This window comes from Mus caroli, unplaced genomic scaffold, assembly GCF_978045245.1.
Source record: "Mus caroli unplaced genomic scaffold, Mus_caroli_1 scaffold_13, whole genome shotgun sequence".
NCBI classification, from domain to species: Eukaryota; Metazoa; Chordata; class Mammalia; order Rodentia; family Muridae; genus Mus; species Mus caroli.
The window spans coordinates 102,446,621-102,467,650 of NW_028227268.1; the positions used below are offsets into that span (position 1 = coordinate 102,446,621).

Genomic DNA, 21,030 nt, shown 5'->3' on the forward strand with positions numbered 1-21,030 from the left:
ATTAGCAGTTTTACCCTTACTGATGACTAACATTCACGGCGCTAACATTCTGCACGCTACAGAAGAGAAGGGGATCTATTTATGACCTAGCTACAACCTTGTGAGCCTTCACCAGAGACTGGCCTACCAGATAGACTGGTGCAATGATGTCTCAGGAATAACCAATCGCCTTTTGATTGGATTTAAGACCCACTCATGAGATGGAATCCATCTGACTGCACTGACAATTTTGGAATTTTGGTTTCCTAAAAAGCAAACAAATAAACCAACCAACCAACCAACCTATAAGAATATGTTCCATTTTACTCCCAGGTGTGGGATATGGGCTGCTTTCAGACTGTCCACAGCAGATGACTATGATGTGCTCTTGCAGGGGCATGATTGTGTAACATTTGGAATTTTGGGGACTTTTCAGAGGGTATATAAAAGCTAGGGTCCCCAAGAGACAGGGTTGGTTGGTTTTGGTCATTCAGTGTGGGCTGTGTGTTGGTTATTGTTGATCATGGTTTGTTAAGTAGTTGTTCGCCAAGAGGAAATTAGATATCCTGAAGTGAAGATAAAACTTGCCTTAAGGAACGTGACACCCCTGATCAGCAGGAAGCAGTCTAACAATAACATTGCCCCTCTACTACTGCTGACTTTATTCAGGGATCGTTTTCCTTTCCTCTCTACTCTTTTTTTTTTTTTTCTTTTTCTATTATCTAGTGTTAGGGAGTTGAAAGGGTGGAGGAAAAGAGGATGGAGCAGAGTAGAAGAACCCATGAAGACCCCCCCCCCAAAAAAAAAAACCCTATACCTGGTACTACTAAATAGCCAAGAACCTGAAACTAGGTCAAGCCAAGCAGAAAACCTATTACTATTATTCTATTAAAGGAACACAGCGATAAAAATGACTCCTAGTGACATACTGCTATACCCATAGATCACTGCCTTGCTCAACCCTCACCAGAGAAGCATCTTCTTGAAAGAGATGGGAGATAACTCAGACACCCATAACTAGACAATGTGCAGAGAGCAGGAGACTTTGGAGCTCTTAGATCTACGTGGGATGTCTTTATTAAACCCTCCCTTCAAAGCTCCATGCAAAGGAGGAGGCAAAAAAACTGTAAGAGCCATGGATGATTTCATAGATACAGTGTTTTCCAGATACAATGGAACTGATGAAAAAATGAATTCAGAGTCTGGTGGCACACACAACATCTGTATAGGTTCAAGCCAGATAGGCCCCAGCAGTGAAAAGGCAAAGTAGACACAGGCACCCAACCCTACCCAAGAGGCTGTTTGCAGCTGATACCTGCTGGCAAAGAGAAAATGAGTTTTCTTCAATGGAGTGTCACTGGGCGGATCCATAATACTCCAGGGCAAGCCCTCAGCCAGGAGTAGTAGGTCAAGAAACTCTGTGGGGGTTTTCTGTTTGTTTGATTGATTGATTTCGGCATATTTTTTGGTTTGTATTGATTTTCGTTTTGTGGCATTTATTTTAAGTGAGTGTACACACATAAAGTTGGATGAGTAAGGAGGTGGGAGGAATATGGGAAGAGCTAGGCGATAGGAAAAACATGATCAAAATGTATTCTATGAAAAATAAATAAATGTTTTTCAACTGTAAGAGTTAAAACAATGATTTCCAATGATAATGCAATGTAAAAAAAAATCAAGTACTTATTAAATGCCTACTAAGTATTTAATTAAGAATACAAAGTAGTGATTAATAAACACTTTGCTGTTATGGTAGAGTTGCCTCATCACTTACGACCTAGCCATTTCTCAGATTTAACTGTGTTTCTTGGTACCTATACTAATATTTATCTCATTAGTGCTAATAGCTAAGATATAATTTTTAAAAATCTCAGAATGTACTACAATTAGTTTTAACATCAAATGTGTGTGTGTGTATATAATTTTATTTTTATTTATTATTTTTTAAAGAGGAAAATCAGATGAGTTTGGATATGTTTTTACTACTCATACAGAGGTTAACTTTTTTGGTATTTTCTTTTCAAAATGTCTTAATCAACTTCATTTAAAAAGAACAAGAAGAAAACTTTAGTTGAATTCCAAACTACAAATGAAGTAACTTTTTTTCAGAGAAGGTAGTTTACAATACAGAGAAGCCATTACTAAAAAATGACAATTACTGCTACTCTCAGCAAATGATGAAAGTTTCTTTCCTTCTTTGTCCTTGCAAAGTTCTGAGGAAATGCAGGTGATCTTTCTCTGGCCAAATCAGACTGTGTGCCCCAGAACTTTATAACAGTAATTTAGAGATACTGTGTGTGAAAGGTTAAGAACCTTTTTTGTTTTGTTTTGTTTTGTTTTAAAAACAAAGTCCCCTTCATTAGGAAAATAAATGCACATATCTGTGCTGTTCCTACGAATTTCCTTTGTCTTCCATTTGTTTATTGTTACATTATCACATAACAAATATCCCAAATAACTAAATTATGATCAATTTTCCAACTTGTGTCTTACATATCTTTTAATGTACAATAAACTACATCTTCATAGACTAGAAAACTGGAGAAAAATGATCATATATACCAATATCTAGATCAGACCTAGTTTCCTTTGAATTTCCTACAACAACCATTTTTTTTAGATATATTTTTTCTTTTGGTGAAAACAGAACCCTGATGGGAAAAAATTATTGTTACTTTTTGGTGGAAAGCTTCCCTGCGGTTAAAAATTGATTAGATATAACACTATTCAATCTCTTTACCATAATAGCAAATTAGGATATTCAGATAGAAACACTACTTAAATTGTTGTAAAGCAGAGCTGGCCAATGCACAATGCACTGTTCTATCTACTAAATAAACTTCTTCAGAGAACAACACAATTCTCAAACTTGGAAGGAAAATATTGATTAACAACATTAAAACCAAGTACTGTAGGCTAGTTTTCAAACATTAAAAATGAGAACAGCTTTCCATTTTCTGCTGGTGTATAATTAACAGGCCATAACACCTGCAGTCAGTGTATTTCTCAGGCTTTTTTCACTGCTGATAGGAGTTAAATTCTAAAAACACAGAAACTTTGGATTTGAGATTTATCCAACTTTTGTCCTAAGACAGAAGAAAATTTAATCATATATAACACAAATTCTAAAGCAAAGTATGAGAAAAGTAGCAACTAAAAGCAGTCTGATTATGCTTCTCTAATTCCCTCTTGCAAGCTTACCTTTACCTAAGCCTCAGAATGAAGCCCCAGAGCACCCACCTTTTACTTCTGTTGCTATCACCACACCCACACGCTAAACCACCTTGGTCAGAGGATAAAATACAGGTAGGATAAGGCATCTGCCCATTGTACTGGGAACCACACACATTGCAGAGCTGTCTGTTCAGTGCTCTTTCACTGAAACACCTTAGAATGTGTGTAAGTGGGCCTTCGTCATCCCAAGTAGGTAAACACTATGGGAGTAGAGCTTCTACTGGCTGAAGCAAGAATTTGCTTCTCCTATGTGGCCCAAAAGGGAAGAAATGGAAGTAAGAGGAAGCAGAGAATAATTTTTAACTCAGGCTTAGTAGCAAATTATAGAATAAAGCACTTCAAAAGAAAAATATCCTACTTCTTAAAAGGCCATTCAAATTAACTATGTACCTGCTCCGTAAATGCTGAAAATATAATTAAGATGGTGAATTATTATCTCATGATAGTAATTAAAACAGCCTGCTTTTATAAAAAACAGAAGCAGTATAATAATCACTTTAACACTCCATTTAAGAAACCAAAATCAATAAAATTCACACGTGCAAAATATCTATTTAGTACTATGAAATGAATTTTATTCTTCCTCCTGATCTGGTCACAAAATACTACATTACCCAGGACATAAAATCAGGTATTAATTTCTAGCTTTATATTTTAAAAATAAATTAATGCTAAGGTGTAGTTCTGTTGGTGGAATGCTTGCCACCACATATAAGGTTCAATTTTCAGGAAAGTAGGAACAATAGATAGAATAGACAGGTAGATAAATAAGTTAGATTGTTTGTGGTCATGGAAATCACAACACTACCTGCAAGGAAGGTGGAACTGAGCTTTACATAATCCCTATGGAAGGCTTCCCACGTAAGAGGTTTTCTTGATCTCAGATCACCACACGTGCAAATTCCCTCTCCATTTCCCTTTTAGGAAAAACAAACAAACAAACAAACAAACAAACCAACCAAACAAAACCAAACCAAAACAAAAAAACCCAAACCCTTTATTTACCAGGAATAGGACTATACTAAGCAAGCCTTTTTCTCTATATAACCAAGCATAATTATACATGCTTTCCGTTTTCAATTTGGTAAAATTAAATCAACAAAAATGCTGATTTATACTTGCTCACTAAGCTGCACAAGCAAGTCATTTGCACACCCTACCCATTACATATTGATAATCTCTTACTGAAGTTCTCTAGTCAGGGCTAGAGATGGTTCAGAGGTTGCTCTTCCAGAGGACCTGGGGTTTGATTCTCAGCACTTATAACTGTAAACTATAACTGCAATTCCAGCACATCTGATGTCCTCTTCTGGCCTCTGAGGGCACCAGGCATGCATGGGGTGCAAACCAACATGCAGAAAACAAAATAAAAACAAAACCTACACACATAGAAGAAGAAGAATAAAGTTCTTTAGTGGTACTCAAGTGTCCAGCCCTAGTAAACATTCTACCTGCCCCAAAACTGATGCTGGTACTCATGGTTAACAGCTATTATGGAAATGACTCTCTAATTTGACAATCTAAGATTTAATTAAAGTATGCTCTACTGAACAGTACCATTGCTAGTGACACTTGATTCCGAAGTCAGTAAGTGCTCATATTAATCTTAATTAGTATCAAAAGTCTTGCCTAGAATTAGTTTATCTTTTTTTGAAGTCATAAAAACTATTTTTTTTTTTTCCTGAGACAGAAACAGTTTCTCTGTGTAGCCCTGGCTGTCCTGGAACTCACTTTGTAGACCAGGCTGGCCTCGAACTGAACTCAGAAATCCGCCTGCCTCTGCCTTCCAAGTGCTGAGACTAAAGGCCTGTGCCACCACTGCCCGGTTATAAGAACAATTTTGCTGGCCCTAAATTTATCTGAGCCTTCTCTCCCAATGCACCCATAGGACAACAGCTCTGATTCATAGCAGGTCTATAATATTTAAGACAATACTGTCACAATCACTAGTACCTTGGCATAAAATAAGCTGCTCTTAGAGCTGACAAGTTGGTATCTATTCCTCCCAGCATTTCATAACTGTGTCAACATGTCCCAAACTCTCCTTGAGGGAATCTTCACCACATTGTTTCTGTCTTTCTGCTGGCATCAGGAACACTTAGGACACAGTGAAGTAAATATGCTCAGGTGTTCTGTTTATGTCCAGTACAGATACACCCAGACCCTAAAACTCTTTTTAGACAGTCTCAATACATACTGCGATCTTTCTGAGGAAGCTAGCTGTCATGGTATTCTAGGCTGAGGATTGCTCAAGAAACCGGACATGACAGGTTCAATACTCATACCAAACAGAATGTAGTTGCAGCTGTGATGCCGAATGCCATAACAAAATCTAAGGACCTGCCTGCCACTCTTTGGATAACATACATCTTTACATTTGGAAGTGTATTTCTTGCTCATCCCAAGGGGAACCAACTTATCAAAACAGCCCATCCTTTCTTATTTCAGGCTATGTATCCTGGGCCATACATTTTTCTTAAAGAGCTCTGAGAAATACTAAGAACAAACCTTCCCAGTGTTCTCAGTGATTACTATGAGCTGCTTTCAGAATGAGCTAAAGACTTAGCCATGACACAGAATGATTAGAATTAAATTTCTAGATTTTTCTTCCATAGTCTAATTTCTGATTATTTAACAAAACATTCTTATTTCTGGCATTTGCTTTTATTTATAATGATCTTTGATTAACAACATCAAAGAAGCCAGCCAAGTGCAAAAACGAAACATCACCAAACCTTTTTCTTGGCTGGTGGGAATTAAGTTACTAAGCTTTGGACCTGAATCCTAGCACCTTTTCTTCTGTTCCAAATGCCTAGACTATGAGAGCCCCACCTCCTTACCTCATAAAACCTCAGGTGAACTCAAAGGACCAATGATAAACTTGTCCCTAAGACCTTTAAAATCATGGTCCTTCACAGTTAACCAAGACAAGGCACACTTACCTCAATTTCTAGGCCAGTCTCAGGAGTTTCTTTCCTTAATTTGTCCTTTTTTTCCTATGTGCTGTAGCCTAGGGTTCAGCTTCACCTCTGGACACAGCTGTCCTTTGAGAACTTGCTTCTCTAATGAGCTATGCATACTTGCAAGGTTGCAGTCATGGACTCATTCCTTATAGTGCCTGTGCCTCTAGCCACACCCTAAGCAGGTGTGTAAATTATTTCTTCCTTTAGTTCCACCTTCCCGGTGGTGATGCTTTGGTCATGTTCAACTAGCCGCAATACAATTCATTTAGATGGCATCTGGTATTCTACAGTAAGTTGTTGTTTGTTTTTAATAAGCTGTATGGATATGCCCAGTTTTTTACTTGCCAAACCAATGTAACTCCAATTTCTGAGAAATTGTTCAGTAAGTCCACGTTTTGTTAACAAAGCATAATTCTTCCTGGTTAGGAGCAATAAAAAGAAAAAGGGTCACTACTGAAACTGTATTTTGAAGCTGAAAAGAACATCAATGAATATACTGTTCAATTTGTTCCTTTCACGTCTGCTCTTTTATAGATGAGAAAAGTCTGTATGTACATGTATAAGGTCAAGTTATTTGATGAAGGTTGGAGTGCTAAGTACTGAATCTAACCAATGAAACACTGGATTGCCATGTCAGAACTTATTTGTAGGAAACATCCCAAACACTAAAGAACACAGAGAACAAAGCCATCAGCCAACAAGCAACTATAATGCACTATGTACTATTAAACAGGATAGTGAAATATTTAGTACTACTCTTTATTTATTATACCTTTTAAAAGATTTGCTTTTTATTTATGTTTGCCTGCATTTATGTATGTATGTGTACTATGTGCATGCCTGGTGCTCAAGGAGGCCAGAAGAGGGTGTCCCCAGGAACTGGAGTGACAGACTGTTGTGAGCACCACCAACACAGTCCTCTGCAATAGCAGCAGGTACTCTTAGCTGATAAGCTACCTTTCCAGCCTAATTTGTTTGAAGTTATATCATAAAGAAGAAATGGAAAATTAGACAAAAACTTGATGACAGGTACCACAGAGACATGTTTTTTTCCTTTCTATGTACATGTGAGGGTTGGGGTGATGTGTATGTGCCTGTAGGGATCAATGTTAGATATCTTCCTCTATAGCTCCCCACTTTATATTTTGAGACAGGGTCTCTCACTGACCTGGAGCTAGCTGTTTCTGCTAGACTGGGTTGCCAGCAAGCCCCCAGGATCTGCCTCTTTCCCACCCAATCTCCCCAGCACTTGTTACAACTATGTACTGTTATGCCTAGCTTTGATGTGCATGCTAGGAATCCAAATTCAGATTACATGTTTGTCTAGCAAGTGCTCCATAAACCCTCTAAGCTATTTCCCCAGTTCTGAGACTTTTTGTTTGCTTGTGTTGCACGCTAGACACAGCATGAACTAGCTATTCAGACACCTAGTTTGTGGGCTCTGCCTACTTGAAAGTCTCCTCAAACACACACACAGAAATCTAGGTTTGGGAGAGAGTAATTTTCAATCATATATCTGATAAAAGGCTTGAAATCTTAATATATAAAGAAGTGTTAAAGCTGAAGAATAATGCAATAACTCATTAAAAATGTTAAAGTGCAAACATTTGTTTCTTCAAAGAACATATACAGAAAGATGCTTAGTATCGTAGGCATCAGAAATAGAAACCAAAACTACAAGATATTTTCTCTTATATAGTATAGACAGCAATAATCATAGTAATAGTAATAATAGAAGCTAGGTAAGGCTACTGAAAAATGAAAACCTTTAATTGCTGTTAGTGGGAAAAGAAGTGGGACAGTCATTTTGGAAAATACTTTTATAATATAAAGTTATCACATGACTAAACAATTTAATCCCTTAGGCATACACACAAGAAAAATGAAAACCTAAGTCTACACAAAGCTGCATCAATGTTTACGGCATTGCCTCAAATTGAAACTATTCCTAACTGCCCCACAATGGAAACAGACCAAACGTTTATCAACTTAAGTGAAATGTACACATCCATATCATGAAGCAATATGTTAGTGGCCCATGAAAACAGTCCTGGATAGGCTGCACCATGAATGGACTTTCGAAACAATTAGCCAAGTGAAAGCAGTCTTTAGAAGCACAGATTTTCTCTATGACTGTACTTACAGGAAATGTCCAGAACAAGCAGAGGCAGAGAGAGAATTGGTAAGTGTATTTACCGACTGTCTGCATCGCTTCTTCAGTCTCTCTCTATTCCTCCCTTCCTTCCCCCTCCTTCCTGCTCTTTCTATGTGTAATGAAAATAGAAGATGAGAGTAACAGCAAAAGTATATTTATCTAATATGATATAAGTGTTCTAAAATTCCAATAATGGTTTACACAAATCTATGAAACTATTTAAGACTACACTCCAAGTAGGCAAATTGAAAGGTATGTAAATTAGACCTCCATACAGCTGTGAGAATATCGGGTCAACAAATAAATGAAGCACTAGATAAACAATAGGATAACTAGATAAACAATGAACTAGATAACAATTAAACCAGTCAACAAATAAATAAAGCCACAAGCTAAAGGACTCAGTTTCATAGTACTATCCCCACTTGTGTCATCTAGGCATAAGCTGACAGAAGGAAGCTGGGGCAGCAGGATTACAAGCCATACAGTGGGACTGTCACAAACAAGCACGGGAAGCCCCAGACAACCTACTGGATATAAACTGAGGGGTTCCTTCGCCCCTTCCTTGGGTTCCATAATCTATTAGTACAGTTTACAAAGGAACTCACAAAACAAAACAATGTTTCCTAACGAAGACAAGTTGTTAGGAAGCACTGCCATAAAGACAGAAAAATCACAGAAAGAAAAATTATTTTGTGTGTTTAGGCAAGGGTAAGTCATTAGGTTTCCTGGAGTAGAAATTTGGCTAACAGATCAGTAAAAAACAAGCAGAAATCAGGGGCCATGGTTTTGTGCTTGAAGACTATTAGAAAGGACACACACTCTTAAGACTTGTAAGTGAATGAGACACACCTGGAGAGTAAAAAATCTTAAGAATCAGAACAGAGGCTGGGCGGTGGTAGCACATGCCTTTAATCCTGGCACTTGGGAGACAGAGACAGGCGGATTTCTGAGTTCAAGGCAAGCCTAGTCTACAAAGTGAGTTCCAGGACAGCCAAGGCTATACAGAGAAACCCTGTCTCGAAAAAAACAAAACAACAACAAAAAAGAATCAGAACAGACATTGAATGTCACCAAATCTTTAAGGCTTCAGAAAGAAACAAACATACATAGCAGGCATTAAAAACTCCATATATGTTAAAATTAATCGTTATAATTGTCCATGACAGATAGAAATTAGGCTAATAATTTGCTCGTGTTAATTTAGAAAGTAGATTGGTAAAAGATGAGGACTATATTTAAGCATATGCTATAGTGGGCTGGAGAGATGGCTCAGTGGTTAAGAGCACTGACTGCTCTTCCAGAGGTCCTGAGTTCAATTCCCAGCAATCACATGATGCCCTCTTCTGTTGTGTCTGAAGACAGCTACAGTGTACTCATATAAAGGAGAAAAAAAAAAAAAAAGCATATGCTGTAACTTTCTACTCTGCACAAATAAACTAACAACAAACTTATTATGCTATCAAGACCAAAAAATGATGTAAAACAACAATGTCTCAGACAAAACATAACATTAGTTGAGATTTTTAGTCTGTTTGTTACTGATTGTGGCAAGTTGTTTTTGTTTTTGTTTTGTTTGTTTTGCCATTTTGACAGCAACTACTTGAGGTTCAATGATTCCAATGATAGAGCAAAAAGCATGTGCATTTAGACAGAATGCACGATAGAAGCTATAAACTAAAAGTCACAAAAGGCAGTTTATAGTTTTAGGTAGTGAGAACCAGGAGAAATTGGTCAGGCATGAGCTTATTTACAGAGATAGAGAAAACGAGATCATTTGGAACAAAACTAATTATTCATCAAGAGTTAATCAATTTTAAAATTTGCAAAATACAATATAAAACCATATTTGATAGATATCAAGACCTGAAAAATATACACCCTTAAAAGTATATTAATTCTTGAAAGTCTAATTTAGTAAATAAACAAAAGGGGCCAGGAGGAAAAGGTACCAAATCCATCAAATTCTAAGCCATTCAAATCTTATTTGAAAACTTCTGAAAAATTTTACACCCAAAATTTACGGTCAGTGGATAGTGAATCACAGCAGTGTTTATAACCAACTATGACTCAGGCTTTTAATACAAATGAATGTGACTTAAAATGAAATACCTTCTAGAAAATAGTTACATTAAAAATTATATCCCAGCCGGGCGTGGTGGCGCACGCCTTTGGTCCCAGCACTCGGGAGGCAGAGGCAGGCGGATTTCTGAGTTCGAGGCCAGCCTGGTCTACAAAGTGAGTGCCAGGACAGCCAGGGCTACACAGAGAAACCCTGTCTCGAAAAAACAAAACAAAACAAAAAAAAAATTATATCCCTTAAACCTGGCATGATAGCATATGCCTTTAACCCAGCACTTGCAAGGCACAGAGGGCGAGTTAGGTGAATCCCCTGAGTTTGAGGACAACCTGTTCTACAAAGTGAGTACCCAGTACAGCAAGGGCCATACAGAGAAACCCTGTTTCACCCTCCCTCCCATATCTATAAGTGCATGCACGTGAGCACACACACACACACACACGTATATATATGTATATATTCCACTGAATGGCATTTTAACTACCCCTCCCCACACCTCCCAGCGCTGTAGTTGACTGTGTCACTGTATTTTCATTTTTGCTCAGAATGGCTCTTTTCCTTGTTGTAAAAGATTACTGTACTTGAGAATATCATTAACCTAGGAGATAAGAGACTTGCTTCAAGTAACATTTGAAAATGAAATTGAGCTTTCCTTTAACTATATTGGTACAGATATATATTTCTTGTTTTCAAACCAGTTCTCTACCTTATTTTATAATTCAGGCATTAAGTACATGAATTTCATTCATAAAGTTTAGAGTCACATTTTTATAGTTTAGATAGTCAAAAAGAATAAATAAATAAATAAAATCTAAATTAAATTCCCTCTTAGTAATTTTTGTTGTGACCAAGATTTGATAAATAAATAATACCAACCAGCTTTCTTCATTCTCAAATCAGAGAATATATTTATATCAAAATTGAGATACGAGGAGATGGGCAGTGCTATTAAAAGCCCAGAAAATGCATGTTACTTTATCCTAAGAGTCAGGTTAGCTTAGTAAACAATTTCAGAGTGCCTACTATGGTTCCAGTACTTTTGATAGATTAATGTAAAGTGCTCTTATCTTGTATGAGCTACTAAAACTAGATAAAGCCGTTTTTCTTCTAGAATTTTTCTGTGATTTCCTATTTTTAGCCACATAATAATGGCCTTAAAAGTGACCAGTCTTTAAGTGCTCAGGTCTGAGAACATACTTTAAAGTATGATGGCTAGCTGCCCACCAGCAGTTGTTTCTCTTCATTCGGGCACCACAGACAGGTTTTTTTTTTCCTTACTGGCTCTCAAATTCTTTCCTAAAATACTATATTTTTAACCTGAGTTAGTAACCTGAGTTAAAGATTTAGACTATATAATGACATGTTTAAACTTTAAGTTTTAAAATATGTTTAATATTATTTAAATTTCACGCACCTCACAATCCTCAGCAAGAATCTCTTGATATTTTCACATATTAAAACATTGAGTTTAAATAAGTTTGCATGATTATTTTCATAACAGAATAACAAGATCCTAATTACCATATTGCCCTTCCTCTCTGAAGGAAAGAAACAGATATAAAATTGCATGAAACTGATGAATTTGTATCTATAACTTTTCATCACAGATTAATTGGTCTCTCACTATTCTGTAACTACTGAGCCAAGTATCTACAAGGACAAAGAGCAAAGCTTCCTATTCATTCCAGTAAAATCAATTAGGTTATTCACACATTTAGTGAACACTTGCCAAAACTTTTCCTTTTTTGGTTTCAATAAAAAGCAGTCATATTTTTAAAAGTTAGTTTGTTTTGAAAAAAGCCAAGGTTTTTAAATTCAGTGTCACTTCGCAACTCTTGCTTCACTTGTGTGGGTGGAGGAAAGAAACCAAGACATCCAGAACAAAATGTGAAGTCAAGGGAAATTTTTAGACAGCAATAAATTGTAAAAATCATTAACTTACAGTCAGAACAATCTTCTGCAAAGAAACATAAATGGAAGAACTTTTTATGTGGCAATGCAAATTGCTAGGTACAGAATGCCATAAATGTGGAGATCTTACTTGTTTAAATCAATTTGGCTTTAAATCAATATACTCAATAAGCTATAATTGAAACATATTAAACAAGTTTTTGTCTACTGTTCTTAATGACTATAAAATTATTGTATTTGGAGACTTGAATTTTTTTTTTAAAAAAAGATTTATTTATTATATATAAGTACACTGTAGCTGTCCTCAGATACTCCAGAAGAGGGCATCAGATTTTGTTATGGATGGTTGTGAGCCACCATGTGGTTGCTGGGATTTGAACTTGGGACCTTCCGAAGAGCAGTCGACGCTCTTAACCACTGAGCCATCTTGTCAGCCCGAGACTTGAATTTTTAAGACTTTATGAAATATATTTTCTCTTATAGTAGTAAGTGTTCATCAAATATCTATAAAGTTTCTTACCCTAAGCACTTAAGCTCACTTCAAACAAAACATCCAAATTTTGTAGAAAACACAAGACCCATACACTGCTGATCCCTAAAGATCAGGTTTTAAATCCAAGCAGAAAGTTGTTGGTTGCTCCCATACCACCATTCCACTATTCTATCAGTGTGTCTATCCACCATTCCACTATTCTATCAGTGTGTCTATCTTGCCAGATTAGTTATTCAGTGACTCACCCTCCAGATCAGCGTTGCTCACACAAGACTTTTCTCCCTTGGTAGCATGCACAGAGACCTAATAGCACCATTGGAAAGCTAGCCAGTGGGGATAAAGCTTCCAAGTTAATACTAGCTTGTTTTCTGCATGTCCTGTCTTCAGCAATAGGGTCTTACCATCAACTTCTAAAGAGTATCAGAGCAACAGTAACAGCCTGTCATGTCCACTGTAATAGCTCACAGGGTTTTTTTGGTAGCCTATAATGTCTGCAGAGACATCTTTTTTGAGTAGATAGCAATTAATACAGAAACCCACAAGCAGATACTATGTAAAGGATAAGGAACTGTGGAGGGCTCAGCTCTATATGGGACATCTATATCACACCTTCTGCCAAGGTTCACAGAAGAGGGAGTGGAAAGATTGTAAGAGCCACATCTGTATGGAACAGTATTTGCTAGACATGATAGGACTATTGTAAACATGAACTTATAATGCCTATGACTCACGCATAAGACCTCTACAAGATCCAGCCAGCCAAAATCCCACACAGATTGAGACGGGCTCATAAATTCTTGCGCCTGTCTGAAGAGATACTGGCAATGAATGGTTGCTGAGGAAGGAGAATTCAGTTTTCTTTAGGGATTCAGGCATGCTTCTGTGAATGGTCTCACACCCTTGCCTATACATGCAGCACTAAATGGACTCAGTGAGTATTTTATAAAAAGAGAGAAAACGTGTGAAGTTGGTAGGAAAAAGTAGAGAAGCAGGTAAGGTGTAAAGTTGATTGAAACTCTTTTAATGAATAGAAACAGTGTTGGTAACATTATTTGCGCTTCAGGTGGAACCCTAATTTATACAAATCAATACATTCCCATCCCACTTAATTCTGTTATAAGTTGGGTTTTTTTCTTAATAACAATGGTGTTAATACAAAAACTATTTCACGTACGTTTGTTTTCCTTAGAGTAAATATATTAGAATTCATAGAATATCACCGAATCCAGTTCCAAGAGAAGATGAGAACATTTTTCCCTCACAGATGGGTCTAGGTTTTCTATGTCTGCCTTCCGTTCAAGGCCATGGGCCTTTGTATTTTCTGTCTCATATTATCAATAAACAGAATTCTTTCCTATAAAGGAATAAAGAAACTGGCAATAAAAAAAGTAATAGGAGGGAAAGATAAGGGGTAAACTAGCTATGTTGTAAAAGGTATGCTTTTACTTATGGTAATTTAAGTAAATTCAACGATACACAAATTTTAATACAAAAGCATCAAAGTACTAATATCAAAGTTCCAATGTAAAAAGCAGCTGGGTCACGAGAGTGGGTAAGCTGGCCCTGCACCTGGCCTGGGCAGCACCGTAGAGCTAGCCCTGGTGGAGGAGGTACAGGTGAGCCAGCCCAGAGAGCAAGAGTGAGGGAAAGCTGGCCCCACCACTCATCTGCCATGAGGTCTTGTGGGTGCAGGGGACAATGCTCTTCCCCTCACTCCTCGACACCTGTGGTAGTTGGGAGAGCAATGAGAACAGGCCTTGTGCCTCACCTGGGCACCACAGTGGAGTTGGCACTGACAGCAAAGGTACAGGCAAGCCAGCCCTGAGGTAGTGAGAATGGGAGAGCTGGCCCAATCCCTGGCCAGCTTCAGCACTTGTGAGAGTGGGCCTTGAGCCTTGCTTGACTGAGCAGCACAGTGGAACTGGCTCTGGAAGTGTGGATGCAGATGAGCCAACCTGAGGGCATCAGAGGGAGAGATAACCCTGCCTCCTGCAGATAGAGGCATTAAGTAACCTAGCTAGATCATCCCAAAATTTATATCATCTTCAAATGGTTGGAATGTCTGAAAGGGACAGTCCTGCTGATCCAAACTGCGGTTCTTCATTGTTGGAGATTGGTTCTGCTTTGATTCAATCAGGAATCTGCACGTCAGAACACTGAAGGTCCTTGTCCCCAGCTGGTTTTTGATCTATCAACTCTGATCAACTAAGATGCCTTCGACCAATGACTGGGCAAAGGGAGACGGGGCAGGGGGGCGGGGTGGGTGGAGGAGGCTTAGAGTTCTTCAGGCTAGGACACAGGGGAGAAAAGAGAGAGATTGTACCGTGAGTCCGGGAAGAAGGATGGGATGCAGGAGCTTCAGGAGAGAAAGTCAACCAGCCATGTGAGAATTTGGTGGGTGGCAACTGGCCACTTCCCCCATTGGGCCTGGGGCAGCAGGGTAAGGTTTAGGAGTACTCAGTCATTGAGTTAGCCAAGGCATTTCAAAAATAAAGTAATGTGTGTGCCTTCATTCAGGAATCCAAAGAGTTCCTAGGCTGCAAGTGGCTGGAAGCACTCGACCTACCTACCAGGAGCACAAAGCGGGATAGCAAAAAACTCCACAATACACTTTATGACACAGGGCATAACAGGCTCTGAGAGGAGTCCCAGTAAGTTTCCAGTACTGATGGTGTCACAGAAGCCAGAGGCCTTGAACCAGACCAATGAACTCATTGCAATGACATATGCAAGTGAAGATTGGTGGACACACTGTGACACTATTTCCCTGATGAGATGTTTTCTATGCTTTGTTTTGGTTTTGTTTGGTTGTGTTTTATTTTGATGGGGAGTTTGCAAGGGTGGAGGGGAGGAGAGGGGGAGATGAGTGGGACTGGGGTGAAGAACCAATAAAAAGTTAAAAAAAAAACTGGGTTAAAAAAAAACCCTCAAAAATTAAAATATTTTAGACGAAAATAAAAACAACAACAAAAACCTCTAACCAGTCAAAACATTACATAATTTCAAGAGAAAACTGTTAATCGTAAAATAAAAATCCTTGATTTTATGCACATTGGTATTCTGACTTGTTGCTAAGTGCCCAAGATGTCCTGAAAATGGTTAGCAAAAGGCTCAACAAAGTAAGTCACAACCGAAGTCACTATAATAATATTGTGAAACTATAGCAGCTACACTTTCTAGAGTTTTGGCAATTTAAACTTAAAATAGAGAAAAGCAAACAATGCACAGAGACTAAGAAGGAACTGTGGTGTGCACTGTGCTTGCCAGATCACACAAAGTGAGACGTTACATGTACATTTAAAGCGTCTACATCTTAAAGCACCAGGTGTGCACCCCTGAATGAGTCACAACACTCTTACCACAGGGAGGCCACGTGGCCAGTGGATGAGATAAGTTATCACTTAAGCTGCACTAAGATAAGGTAATATTAAAGCGTTCAGGACCCACATTGCCTTATGTCTGACCACTGACACTGACATTTAGTTTCTGTATGACATGGACCAGCTTCCACTGAGGATCAATTTCCTTCTTGTAAACGTAAGATCAAAATAAAAATAGCTGGCATATTCTAGCCTGTATCATAAATGCCAAGTTATCAGAATCTTACATGTTAATTCTTTCACTCTTAATAATGTTCTTAGCTAGTAAATAATAAAAAGAAGTATCTGCTATTTTGTAGATAAAGAAATCATGACCCAAATAAGGTCACTTAATTCCCTGAGGTTATATAACTAAAAGATGCAACATTTAAGAGAGTTGGAGAGATGCTTCAGTGATTAGGAGCAAAGGTTGCACAAGCTCAAGGGATCATTGCTTGGCCCCACCTGGCCCACTGCAGAGCCTTCAGCTCAGTAAATAGCACCATTGCCAAAACTAACCTAGTAATGGCTCATATCAGAAAACTGAGGTCTGATGTCCTCAGTACTTCCTTCTCGGTAATCCTTTGGATCCCACCCGACCACTATACCACTGTTTGACTTCGGAAGCAGTCTCAGCACACACTACCATGTCTTTGCTCACGCCATACTCTAAGTCTGAACAATACTGCTCTAGCTCAAACTAACTGGTGCCTTCTTGTTCCTGACAGCTTAGAGATGAAATTCCTCAGAAAGCTCCATCTTATTATCCAGTGGAACATGGGTTCCTTCTGCTGTTCTCATAGCACCTTGCTCTGTATTGATCTGTACATTTAATTGCTTTTAATATCTCCCTCTCTACTTTGTGATTTTCACTCAGAAAAAAAAAATGCCCCAGTTTGTTCTTTCACTATATGTCCAATGCTTACAAAGCACTTTCTTGATTCAAAGGAAGATAACTGATAGCAATATGGAAGATGCATGAGAAGCATGTGGCTACTAGAATCAGTGACATCAGACAAAAATAATCAGAGCAGGATGCTGAAAACAGTAATAAAAATCGTTTCTAATTTCTGGACATTTACTTTGTTTGCTCTGTGGTGTGGACTGAACAGCGTATTTTTATCCCTTTCCATGCCGGTAGAAAGGTGTTGAGAGGTTAAGTAAAACAAGTCAACTGCCCAGGCAACAGGACAGAGCCGTTAACCCTGTGAAGAAGGCATCTGCATTTAGCTTTCCTCTAATCAAAGCTTCTTCCCACAGTGACTATTATCCAGACTGGGGGAAAGACCACAAAGAAAGGAACTAGTAGACTGAAAAATGGAGAGTGAATCCAGAAATGACTTCCAAACATAGTTTAGTGGTGATAGAAGAACTGGAGAAAAAGAAACGGAGCGCCTTTGAGAGCTCCCTTCTCCCACCAAATCAAAATAGCCTTGGAATCACTATCTGCTTTATTAAGTAAAATGTGGTACAGGGCTCACTGTAGTAGCACACCTATAATCTCAACATGTGGGAAGTTTGAGACAAAAGAAGATGAGTTCAAAGCCAACTTGTGATACTACATAATAAAAACATGTTTCAAAAATCTTAAGTAAACAAATAAGAACTTTAGTTCTACCCAGACACATTTACTGAGAATGACCTCCTACCTGAGAAGTAATGGTTCCACTAAGTAGATAAAGAAAACAACCCTGTCAAAAGTCAGTCCACAGAGCTAGAAAGTTTCATGGTTTGTCTACAAGCATTACTCTGAACTTCATTTACATGAGATTTATGTTAGAGAGTCTTTAGAACTTAACATGAATTTAAATCACATTATTGCGAAGTATTTTAATTTGTTTCTATCCCTTTTGGAATTTGAAGTGTCCCTGTAAATTTTCTTCAATCTTTTATTATACTTTTATAAAACATTAAAATGCTATCCCTGAATATAATCTTAAGTTCACATAATGTCAAGGGTAAATCATCAATGCAAAGAGTCAATAGTACAGACTGTCTCTACAGAAGCAAGTCAGTATATGAGGAAGACATCCTATAGGCAAACTATTTGAAGTCATGGAATCTTGTAGCTGGAAGATGACAAATAAATTTCATCTAAAATGCTCACACTATAATAAATGTATCAAGAAAGGAGTCTGCTTGAGCACTGCTGTGCACTTCTATTATGCCAACATAGCACTCGGGAAGTTAAGGCAGGATGATCATAAAACCACCCCAGGTAACGCAGAGAAGATTCAGACTCAAAAAGCCAAAAGCCTTCTGAAGCTGGTTTGTGATCAACAATTTCTTATAGCTTTCATGAGGGGTTCCACGGAGAAAATAACTACTACAGAGCATGTGACTTTGTAAAGATAAGAAAGGAAGGTTAAGGTTGGTTAAATGAAATACAACACAACCAAAAAATAAATAAACCAATCAGAATTCTTAGGTCCCTCAACTTTGGGGATTGGGATTTTAACCCAGCAATATAATGTCTCTCCTCCCTAATGTATTTATACAATAAAATGTTCTTTCTAATGTAACAGATGATAAAAACCAAACTAATTAAAATTTAGAGGGGGGGGAACACATACCTTTGGAGGTTTTATTAGACTATTACAGGGTTTGCAATCCTATAATAAAGACAGATCCATGTAAGTACATTCAAAGATTTAAATGAAGCTCACAATCTTTAGAATCTATCACTGTGATCAATGAATCTCTGACTCAAACTGCTTCCTGACAATTTCACTTCACATGGTAAATTTTTCCATATGACAGTTCTTCTTCAGAGTTTAACCATTATGACTCAGGGTACTTTGATGTTATGAAGGAGCTTTCAATATAAGGGGTAGGAGGAGAATGAGGGGGCGTACTGAATCATTAACAGCCTACGTAGTTATGAAACTCTGAAAAAAATCCTTTTTGGAAACCATTTTCAAGGCAGGAGGCAAATTCTTAAAGAGGTAATCTATATACCAGAAAATCAACCTCTTATTTATTCAAAGACACACAACTAAGAAACTTCAGCAGAAACACTTTCTTTTTGAATGTCAGTGATACATTTTTTGATTTTCAGATCACTGAAGTCAGCGTATGCCCTATGCTCAACGGTTTAAGAGCCTCCTCAACATCTGTCATAGCTCTCAGTTAAACTGTGAGAACTAGCTCAGAGACTGAATCATCCTACTTTATGTGAGAATTACAGTAAAGCACATGTAAAGAGGGTTTTGATGGATTCAGTCTACACATAGACAAGGTTGTGGTTCCAATGAAAAGCAGCTACTACCTTACAAAGACACATATTGTAACACATTTTATCATGAGTAGTAAACTTAATTAGGCTTGCAATTTGGATGTTCTTGTCTTTTTATGGTAAATAGACAGAATGGTAATGAAAACAATCTGAAGAAAATTTACCGTATCAACTATAGCCTGAAATGAAGAAAAATTTCTAGTAGTCACAATTCATTAAATCTGGGATAACTCCACAGGAACTGAAACACTAAGGATGGGATCTGCTAGGAATCAGGGATGCAGCATTAAGGTTTTGAAGAGCCAACCAAGTACCTTCTAATGTTTCCACTTATGTGAAAAATAAAACTTAACATAATTGAGCCTTCAAAAAAGCAATCCCAGCGATATGCTGAAAACTACAGTAAACAGGCAGGAAAAATCAAGGCCACTCAGTTTGTATTTTATTCTTGTGGAAGGAAGGTACACACCTCTACAAGACCATTTTCTCCTGTCTTCTGCTTGAATATGGAAAATAGCTCAACGAAATCCAGATATTTCTCCCCTAAGGTCATGTGCAATTATTATAGTGCTAATTAAGTCTCCAATTGTATAATTTTGGAAAAGACTACCAATACCAAGAGTTGAAAATACCCTTTGAAATTCTACTCAGTTATGAATCCTGCTATCAAGCTTTGTTCTAACAACATAGAGTTCTACCTGAATGTAGTATTAATGCCTATTTGTTTCCTACACTGACCTAAAAATATCCTCGGGTCAAATAGTTGTTTCAAGTCTAACTGACACATGGGAAAAAACAAACAAAGACAAAGAAGTTAAAAACCCCATCAGGTAAACAGAAACAGGAAACTGCCATATGTGTATCCTTACTTCTTGGCTCTTTACTCTTTCAAGATTATTTTATCAGCACAACAATGGCGGACTGGGTGGAAGACCGTTTGCAACAACAACAGGCACAACTAAAGCTGGCAAAGGAGCATAAAGGAAGCAAGTAGAGGAGCCAGGGAGGTAACTTAGCGGTTAAGAGAACTTGCTGTTCTTGTAGAGGACCTGTGTTCAATTCCCAGGGCTTACAATATGGCTTACAACTGTCTACAAGTCCAAAGGATTGGACACCCCTCTTCTGGTTTCTACATGGTGTGTGTGTGTGTGTGTGTGTGTGTGTAGAGAGAGAGAGAGAAAATACTTATAAAATAAATAAATCTTTAAAAAAATGAAGGACTGCCAGTGACAGAGTTGGAAAGATGGAAGTGAGAGAAGCAGGGATGTGAAGTTAGGGCACCTTACACCACACAAGCGGAGAATGGCCATCTGGAATGTGCTGCTGTAAAAAGGTACGAAGCTCAGGTAACTGACTAGACTTTCAGACATGCATTATGATTATGATTGTGTGTGTGCACAGTACACTGGGAGAGGGCGCATGGGTGGAGGCCAGAGGACAACTCTGTGAGGTCAGCTCTCTCCTTTCTCTCTATGTGGGCTTCAAAGTGCAAATTCAGGTTTCCAGGCTTGCATAGCTAGCATCTTTATCAGCTGAACCATCTGGTCATCTCTAGACTGATTTTCAAATAGTCTTAATTACTACTAATCATTATTTCCAAAATTAAGTACAGGTTGTGCTA

The 21,030-nt window shown here is 37.9% G+C and overlaps 1 protein-coding gene across 1 annotated transcript in view; it reads right to left on the reverse strand.

Annotated features, from left to right (window-relative positions):
* The window catches only part of Peli1 (pellino E3 ubiquitin protein ligase 1), a 58,951-nt gene that overhangs the window by 28,028 nt on the left and 9,893 nt on the right, over positions 1-21,030 (reverse strand). The gene's annotated exons all lie outside the window — the stretch shown is intronic.